Here is a 9,996-nt window from a genome sequence, read left to right as displayed (position 1 = left end):
TGAGACGGAGTTTCGCTCGCCCAGGCTGGAGTGCAACGGCACGATCTCGGCTCACCGCACCCTCCCGAGTAGCTGGGATTACAGGCATGCGCCACCACGCCGGGCTAATTTTGCATTTTTTTTAGTAGAGACGGGGTTTCTCCATGTTGGTCAGGCTGCTCTGGAACTCCCCACCTCAGGAGATCCGCCCACCTCGGCCTCCCAAAGTGCTGGGATTACAGGCGTGAGCCACCGTGCCTGGCCTCATATCCTTATTTTTATCTTTCCTTTTCCATTGCTACCAGCCAATATGGCCTAGAAGATTTTTTGCTTTGGGGAATGTATGATCATATTTTTCTGGCCAAACAATTGGTCATCTGCCCCCCTCGGCCTCCCAAAGTGCTGGAATTATAGGTGTGAGCCAATGCAAATGGCCAGTTTTTAAAATTCTCATACAAAAAAATAAGTATATGAGGTGATGGATATGTCAACTAGATTGACTTAATCAGTTCACAATATATACATATATCAAAACTGTACACCATAAATATATGCAAGTTTTATTTGTCAACTATACCCTTTAATAAAGTTTTGGGGATGCGGAGAGGGAGAATAGAAAGGAAAAGAAATAAGAGAAATGTTCCTTCCTGCTAAATGTGTTAAATCCTGTTTCCGTAGAAGGAAATGAATTACTTGTATTTCCCTTAAGATTATGAGGGAGTTGTGGATACAGAATGAGCCCACACTTTCTCCCTAGTAAGTAGGCCTGCAATAAATTATTTCACTAGCTCTAAAATATTTTCCCCAGATTTTGGTAGGAAGTTGGTTTCTGATAACCTCTTTTAGTACTGGCAGTAAATGCTACATTATAAATTAATGTTGATATGAGTTTACAAATAGGTAGGGTATTCGGTACACATTTTAATGCTAAGCTTCAACTGAATGTCTGTGTAATGGATTATTTTTTAAATAGATCTGGAAGTTTTTTGGTTTTTTGTTCTGTTTTGTTTTGAGACAGGGTCTCACTGTCACCCAGGCTGGAGTGGGTGACAGAATACTTGCTGCAGCCTCGATTTCTTAGGGTCGGGTGATGCTCCTACTTCAGCCTCTTGGGTAGCTGGGACTACAGGTGTGCACTGCCTCGCCTGGCTCATTTTTTGTAGAGACAGCATTTCGCCATGATGCCCAGGCTGGTCTCAAACTCCTGGGCTCGAGTGATCCACCCGCTTCAACTTTACAAAGTGCTGGAATTACAGGCATGAGCCACCGTGCCCGGCCTGGAAGTATTTTTAAATAGGTTTTTAACCTTAGATAAAATGACTTTTATACTTCTGTTAATGTTTCATCTGTGCCTTTGGGTAATTTATTATTTATTATTAATTTCTAATGCCTCAACTCTAGCTATCACCTGAAAGGTGCCTTGAGGTGAATAGACTGTTTCCAACAATGCATCAGTGAAACTTTTCTATCCTCATACTTCCAATGTTGCCTCTTCTCTGTTCTTTTTGGATGTAACTTTAATGATTGTGTTATTCATGAAGATTTTAAAATTTCAGCACCTCCAACAGTCCTTGGCTGTGTTCACAGCTTCTAACTTTATAGCTGTGGGTATTTTTGAATGCCAGATGTCTGGCCTGTTTTATGTAAATAAAATTTATTTGTAAGATATTAAGGGTAAATAAATAATAGAACTTTAAAATTTAATCTATTTGTTAATAGGATAATTTTACCTATTTATATTTATTGTCAGAATTGATTAATTTGACCTCTGGTCTTTACTTTTATGTTTTGAATTTTTTCTTATGCTGTTTTTCCTTTTGTTTTCTATTTTCTGCTATTTGGCTTAAAGTTTTATTACTTAGACCTTTAGTAGTGTTGGGAAAATAAATGTTTCTAACTCTATTAGTACTTGGTCTTTATTTCTTTGCATAATGAAAAAAAGGTTTTTAAAATTTTGGCCAGCCTACCATTTTTTCCCTTCACTGTTCAATATTGGTTACTGAGCAACTAGTATGTGTAAGACACAGAGTACACAATGGTAAAGAAAAGAGACAATCTCTTCCCTCAAAAAGCCTACAGTTAGCAGAGAAGACAATGACAGAAAAGGAGTAAAATAGTGCAAGTGTAGGGGTTTTTGTTGTTGTTGTTGTTGTTGTTGTTGTTGTTGTTGTTTGAGACAGAGTTTCGCTCAGTCACCAGGCTGGAGTGCAGTGGTGCAATTTTGGTTCACTGCAACCTCCGACTCCCGGGTTCAAGCAATTCTACTGCCTCAGCCTCCTGAGTAGCTGGGATTACAAGCACGTGCCACCACGCCCGGCTAATTTTTGTATTTTTAGTAGAGACGGGGTTTCACCGTGTTGGCCAGGATGGTCTCGATCTCCTGACCTCGTGATCTGCCCCCCGTGACCTCCCAAAGTGCTGGGATTACAGGCGTGAGCCACCGTGCCCGGCCACCAGTATAGGTTTTACACTCAGGTTATTTTTGTACACATTTGGCATACTATCAATGTCTTTTGTTTGTTTGTTTGTTTCCCCTGGAGATGGAGTCTCGCCCTGTTCCCAGGCTGGGGTGCAGTGGCACAATCGCGATCTTGGCTCTCTGCAACCTCCGCCTCTTAGGTTCAAGGGATTCTCCTGCTTCAACCTCCCAAATAGCTGGGATTAAAGGCACGTGCCAGGACGCCCGGCTAATTTTTGTATTTTCAGTAGAGACAGGGTTTCACCAGGTGGCCAGGCTGGTCTCGAACTCCTGACCTCAGGTGGATCCGCCTGCCTCGGCCTCCCAAAGTGCTGGAATTACACGCGTGAGCCACCGTGCCTGGCCCATACTATCAACTTCAAGGATAATCTTTGATTTTTGCAGTCACTTTAGAACTATGTTTCCAGTTATTGTATATAATAAGTAAGTGAGTTTCAGTGCTGCCATGATGTTCCCATTCCTGAGTTCTTTCTGTGGCTCACCTAGGCTTTTATATGTCTTTCAGGGAGCTGGGTAAAGGCATTCTTCGATAGGCCTTTCAAGAGCCAGATAGCAAGGCAGAACCCCTTATTACTATGCAAAACTGACACATTCATGATTTACCACCAACAGGAAAACATGACACATGGAACAAGGCTGTGGTTTAAAATATGAAACTTTTGCAAGGTTAGAGACAGCACTGCTAAGTTTTAAAAGAGACATGTTTCTAAGACTGATTAGAGGTGTTTTTTAATGTAGCTCTGCAGAAAACTCTAGGGAAAATTATAGAGTGGCTGAATAAGGATGATTTCTGCATTCCCACATTTCTGGATATAAATATTACTATTACTGACAGGTGTTATGAAAATTCCATCTTGATTTCTAATATCAACCAATTGAAAACTAGAAAAGACTTCACACCTCCCCCCACCAAATTAAAATACTATTGCAAATTATTTATAAAATACAACTTATAAATATTACTGGAATACTGTCATTTAATAATGCTTTTATTACAAAACAAAGAATAACAAAAATATTTAACATTTCATGACAAGGATTTAAACAAAATTCATCCTAAAAATACCAAGAAGATTAAGATGATAAAGATGAAAGTAAAAGCTTACTAATTAGGAAACAAAAATGGATAGAACAGATAAATCAACTCAAGAGCTGTTTCTTTGGGAAAACAAAAACCAATTAAAGAGATAAATCTCTGGCAAACCTAACTATTAAATAAATAAAGCAATGGAAATAACTATATTTATCCTGAGTTTCAAAAGAATTTAGTTACTGACATGAAGATTTAGAAAATGTTAACAAGTACCATAAACTGCTTGATATGAAAATCTCTAATACACAGCTCTCCATTTCTACCAAGATCTCTACTAACCCAATACACTTCAAAGCTTTACTTCTCACTGTAGTGGCCCTAAAGCAAAAAAATTATCTTACAACAAGGCCATAGGTCAACTCTTCAGATGTGGCAGGGCTGTTTGACCCCTTTCTCCACCTAAAAATGCAAAAAGTTCAGGTTATACTGCAAACCTCAGAATACATGCCCTCTCCTTTCAAGTAATATAAGCTTGTCTCTTTTCAAGCTAAACCACGGTCCCATATTCAGTCCTGTAAGAAACCTAGGTGAAAAATAAGCTTAGAGAATGTGGAGACTAGAGGGCAGAGAACCCAGAGTTTGACCTTGGAAAATACTAAACTAAGGACTTTGTGATAAGAGAAAGCAAATGGGGGAGTGGGTTGGGTCGAGAGGGGATGACAAATATTTCATGTAAAAAGTTAAACAACTTTGTACCAGGCGAATCAGTTAAACTTCTGATCAAGTCCTGTTACATCTAAGTTTTGGTTGTATAACTTCTGATTTTATCTTTTCTGTAAATTGGAGATGATCACTGCTTTTCTCAGAGAAATGTTAGGAGGAAATAAGGTAACGTGTGTGGAAGTGTTTTGCAAAGAGCAAGGCTTGATATGATGGTAGTGCAGGGAGAGAGGGGCTCACTGCTCATTTGGGGATGAAATAGGCCAACACCTGCCTCATATCTGTTCTAGAGCAGTCATGACATTCAGCGTCCCAATGCAACAGTCATTCCTTGTCTCTCCAGATAAACCTGGAACTACCAGTGTATTATTTAGAAAATACAACTTATAAATACTAATGGAATACCATCATTTGATAATACTTTTATTACTAAACAAATAATAACAAAAATGATTAACATTTAATGACAGGGATTTAAACAAAATTCACCCTAAAAAAATCAAGAAGATCAGGCCAGATGCATTGGCTCATGCCTGTAATCCAAGCACTTTGGGAGGTCGAGGCAGGTGGATCACTCGAGGCCAGGAGTTTGAGACCAGCCCGGCCAACATGGCAAAACCCCGTCTCTACTAAAAATACAAAAATTAGCCAGGCATGGTGATAGGCGCCTGTAATCCCAACTACTCGGGAGGCTGAGGCAGGAGAATGGCATGAACCCGGGAGGCGGAGCTTGCAGTGAGCTGAGATCACGCCACCGCACTCCAGCCCCGGCGACAGAGTGAGACTCTGTATCTTTAAAAAAAAAAAAAATACAAAACTTAGCTGGGCATGGTGGCACACACCTGTAATCCCAGCTACTCAGGAGGCTGAGGCACAAGAATCACCTGAACTTGGGAGGCAGAGTTTGCAGTGAGTTGAGATCTTACCACTGCACTCCAGGCTGGGAGATAGAGTGATACTCTGTCGCTAAAAATAAGAATAATAATAAATACCCCAAGAAGCTCAAAATAATAAAAATAAAAGTGAAAGCCATGGTGTGGCTGAAGTCCAGTTGTCCCAGCCAAGGTGGGGGCATATAATAACTCCAGAGCCCAGTAATCTCTCAAGGATGCAATAAAGACAACACAAGACCCTGTCTCCTCAGACATCCAGATTTCTGGACAACTGAAACCTTTGGGCAAGCTGGTCTACAAAGCTTGAGTTGGGGTATAGATGGATAACAGTGAAACAAATATGTGAAAACTATGAAATAAATATGTGAAAACCTAATCAGGACTTAAGACTTATATAGGGAAGCATAGAACAACAACAACAACAAAAAGACTTTATTGCTAAAAAAATGATAACGATAGTTTGACCCTCCAACAAGTCAGAATCTTTCTGCTGGTGGAGGGTCTTGCCTCAGTGTCGATGGCTGCTGACTGATCAGGGTGGTGGTTGCTGAAGGCTGGGGTGTCTGTGTCAATCTCTTAAAATAAAATGATAATGAAGATTGCTGCATTGATTGACTCTTCCTTTGGCTAAAGATTTTTCTGTAGCATGCCATGCTGTCTGATAGCATTGTATCCATAGTATAACTCCTTCGAAAATTGGAGTCAATCCCCTCAAACCCTGCCACTGCTTTATCAGCTAAGGTTATGGAATATTCTAAATCCTTTGTTTCTATTTCAACAATATTTCTAGCATCTTCTTCAGGAGTATATGTCATCTCAACAAACCACTTTCTTTGCTCATCCATAAGAAGCAACACCTCATCTGTTCAAGTTTTATCATGAGATTGCAGCAATTCAATCACATCTTCAGGCTCCACTTCTAATTCTAGTTCTCTTGCTATTGCCACCACATCTGCAGTTACTTAAACCCCTCAAAGTCATTCACAAGGTTTGGAATCAACTTCTTTCAAACTCTTGTTAATGTTGATATTTTGACCTCCTCCCATAAACCACAGATATTCTTCCTAAAAGCATCTAGAATAGTGAATCCTTTCAATATTTTCAATATTGAGAGTTTCAATTTATTATACTTTACCCAGATCCATCAGAGAAATCACTGTCTATTACAGATCTAGCCTTATGAAATGTATTTCTTAAATAAGACTAGAAAGTAGAAATGACTTCTTGATCCATGGGCTGCAGAATAGATGTTGTGATAGCAGGCATAAAAACAACCTTAATTTCCATGTACATCTCCATTATAGCTCTTGGGTGACCAGGTGCATTGTCAATGAGTAGTAATATTTTGAAAGGAATCTTTTCTTCTCAGCAGTAGATCTCAACAGTGGGCTTAAAATATTCAGTAAACCATGCTATAAGTAGATGTGCTGTCATTCAGGCTTTGTTGTTCCATTTATAGAGCACACGCAGAGTAGATTTAGTGTAATTTTTTTTTTTTTAAACGGAGTCTCGCTCTGTTGCCCAGGCTGGAGTGCAGTGGCGCTATCTTGGGTTACTGCAACCTCCACCTCCCGGGTTCGAGCAAATTCTCCTGCCTTAGCCTCCCAAGTAGCTGGGACTACACACACACACCGCCACGTCTGGCTGATTTTTTTGTATTTTATTAGAGACGTGGTTTCACCGTGTTGCCCAGGATGGTCTCAAACTCCTGAGCTCAGGCAATCATCCCACCTTGGCCTCCCAAAGTGCTGGGATTACAGGCGTGAGATTTAGTGTAATTCTTAAGGGCCCTAGGATTTTGGGAATGGTAAATGAACATTGGTTTCAACTTAAAGTTACCAGCTGCATTTGACCCTAAAAAGACAGTCGACCTGTCCTTTGAAGCTTTGAAGGAAGACATTAACTTCTAACTATCAAAGTCCTAGATGGCATCTTCTTCTACTAGAAGGCTATTTCATTTACACTGAAAACCTGTTGTTTAGTGCAGCCACCTTCATCAATTATCTTAACTAAATCTTCTGGATAACTTGTAGCTTCTACATCAAAACTTGCCACTTCATTTTGTACTTTTATGTTACAGAGATGGCGTCTTTCCTTAAACCTCGTGAACCAACCTTTGCTGGCTTCAAACTTTCCTTCTGCAGCTTCCTCACTTCTCTCTTCCTTCATAGAAGGGAAAAGAGTTAGGGCCTTGCTCTGGATTAAGCTTTGGCTTCAGAGAACGTTGTGGCTGCTTTGATTTTGTACCTAGACCACTAAAACTTTTTCCGTCTCAACAATAAGGCTGTTTTGCTTTCTGATCATTTGTATGTTCACTGGAGTAGCTCTCTTAATTTCTTTCAAGAACTTTTCCTTTGCATTCATAACTTGGCTGTTTGGCACGAGAAGTCTAGCTTTGAAAGCTTATCTTGGCTTTCATCTGGCTTCCTTACTAAGCTTAATCATTTCTAGTTTTTGAGTTAAAGTGAGAAACATGTGACTCTTCCTTTCACTTGAACACTTAGAGGTCATTGTAGGGTTATTCATTGACCTCATTTCAATATTATTGTGTGTCAGGGAATAGAGAGGCTCAAGGAGAGGAAGCCAGATAAGGAACAGCAGTCAGTGGAGCAGTCCGAACACACGCAGCATTTTTCAATTAAGTTTGTTGTCTTCGCGGGTGCAGGGGCTTATGCCTGTAATCCCAGCGTTTTGGGAGGCCGAGGCAGGTGGATCGTTTGAGGTCAGAAGTTTGAGACCAGCCTGGCCAACATGGCAAAACCCTGTCTCTACTAAAAATACAAAAATTAGCCGTGTATGGTGGCGTGCACCTGTAGTCCCGGCTACTTGGGAGGCTGAGGCAGGAAAATCACCTGAACCCGGGAAGCAAGATTACAGTGAGCCGATATTGTGCCACTGCACTCCAGCCTCACCATAATGATGGAAAAGTTTAAAATATTACATGAGCTATCAAAAACTGTTAAGAAAAAGGCACTAAGAGATTTGCTTCGTGCAGTGTTGCTACAAACCTCCAATTTGGAAAAAATGCAATATCTGTGAAGTACAATAAAGTGAAGTGTAACAAAACAAGGTGTGCCTGTATGTAGGTGAATATTCATATAATACTGGCATGCGAAAACCCTTTAGAGGCCGGGTGTGGTGGCTCATGCCTGTAATCCCAGCACTTTGGGAGGCCAAGGGGGGTGGATCACCTGAGGTCAGGAGTCCAAGACCAGCCTGGCCAACATGGTGAAACTCCATCTCTACTAAAAATGGAAAAATCAGCCTGGCGTGGTGGCCAGTGCCTGTAATCTCAGCTACTCAGGAGGCTAAGGCAGGAAAATTGCTTGAACCTAGGAGGCAGAAGTTGCAGTGAGCCAAGATCCCGCCACCGCACTCCAGCCTGGGTGACAGAGCAAGACTCCCAACTCAAAAAAAAAAAAAAAGAAAGAAAGAAAAGCCCTTGAAAGCATAGCATAAAAATCAGAAACTACAAAGGAAAATACTAATAAGACTAAAGGTTACATAAAAGTAAATACTCCTGTAAAGCAGCAACAATAAAAACAATAACAAAGAATAAATAAAAGACAATCATAAAACTGGAAAAATAGTGACTGCATAAATATTTTTCAAATACCAAATGTATTTTGAAAATATATATTTCTTTTTACATTTTTATATTTCTTACAAATTAAAAATGAAAAAATTAAAATTCCAACAGAAAAGTGGACAAAGGACAATTTAAATTTTTATTTCAATAGTTTTTGGGGTACAGGTGATTTTGGGTAACATAGATAAGTTCTTTAGTGGTGATTTTTGAGACTGTAGCATACCCATCACCCAAGCATTGCATAATGTACCCAATATATAGTCTTTTAACCTCCACTCCCCATTCGACCTTCACCCCCAGTCCCGAAAGTTCATTGTATCATTCTTATGAAAATATGGAATTCTTCACAAATCTGCATGTCATCCTTATGCAGGAGTCATGGTAATTTTCTCTGTATTGTTCTAATTTTTGTATATGTGCCGCCAAAGTGAGCACGAAAACACACATTTTACAAATGAAATTACACAAATAGCCATGAATTTGGGTTGAAAAAAGATTCGTTTCACAACGATCAAACAAATGCCAGTTAAAACAAAGGGGTGTCATTTTGTTTACTAGATTGACAAACATACAAAATAATTACAATTTCTAATGTTGTTGGTCATATAAGAAAATTACTGTAATTCTTCAAAAATGACAATGTAAATTGGCACACATTTTCTAAAATAATTTGGTTATATAAATTAAGAGTCTTCCAAATTGCGTTTACTTTGCCCAGCAATGTGACTTTCAGGAATTTATCCTAAAAAAGAAGTAGAAGTTTTAAATAATAGAGAAAAATATTAAACCCCCTAAATGGCAAAAATAAGAAGTAGGTTAAAGAAACAATAGTACATATGTACAGTATTATATTGTTAATAATAAATAATATTTATTGTCTTTGAAAAATGTTCATATATCTAACAAAATGGTTTATAGAGTATGGTCCTATTTTTATTACATGTTATATATTTGCACATATCCACAGATAGAGAAAATCTGAAAGAATTTAAGAGTTAAACTCTTCTGTTTGTAAGAAACCAAGGCTGATTTAGCCAACTTAAAGAAAAAAGAGGGAATGAAATTATTGGAAAAATGCTGGAATATCTCATGAAATTGCAGGAAGCGTTACACTTTTTTTTTTTTTTTTTTTTTTTTTTTGAGACAGTGTCTTGCTCTGTCGTCCAGGCTGGAGTGCAGTGGTGCAATCTCGGCTCACTGCAACCTCCACCTCTCAGGTTCACGGGATTCTCCTGCCTCAGCCTCCTGAGTAGCTGGGATTACAGGTGCGTGCCACCATTCCCAGCTAATTTTTGTATTTTTA

General features: G+C 39.2%; 1 non-coding gene across 1 annotated transcript; it reads right to left on the bottom strand.

Moving 5' to 3' along the window:
• Positions 1–9,021: 9,021 nt before the first annotated feature.
• On the bottom strand, positions 9,022–9,128 carry LOC123569330 (U6 spliceosomal RNA). Its single transcript, XR_006692957.1, has one exon. It is a non-coding gene; the product is annotated as a U6 spliceosomal RNA (small nuclear RNA).
• Between the last annotated feature and the right edge of the window lie 868 nt (positions 9,129–9,996).

This window comes from Macaca fascicularis, chromosome 15 (assembly GCF_037993035.2).
Source record: "Macaca fascicularis isolate 582-1 chromosome 15, T2T-MFA8v1.1".
Classification (NCBI taxonomy): domain Eukaryota; kingdom Metazoa; phylum Chordata; class Mammalia; order Primates; family Cercopithecidae; genus Macaca; species Macaca fascicularis.
Note: the sequence above shows the minus strand (reverse complement) of the source record. Positions and strands in the feature narration are given on the sequence as shown.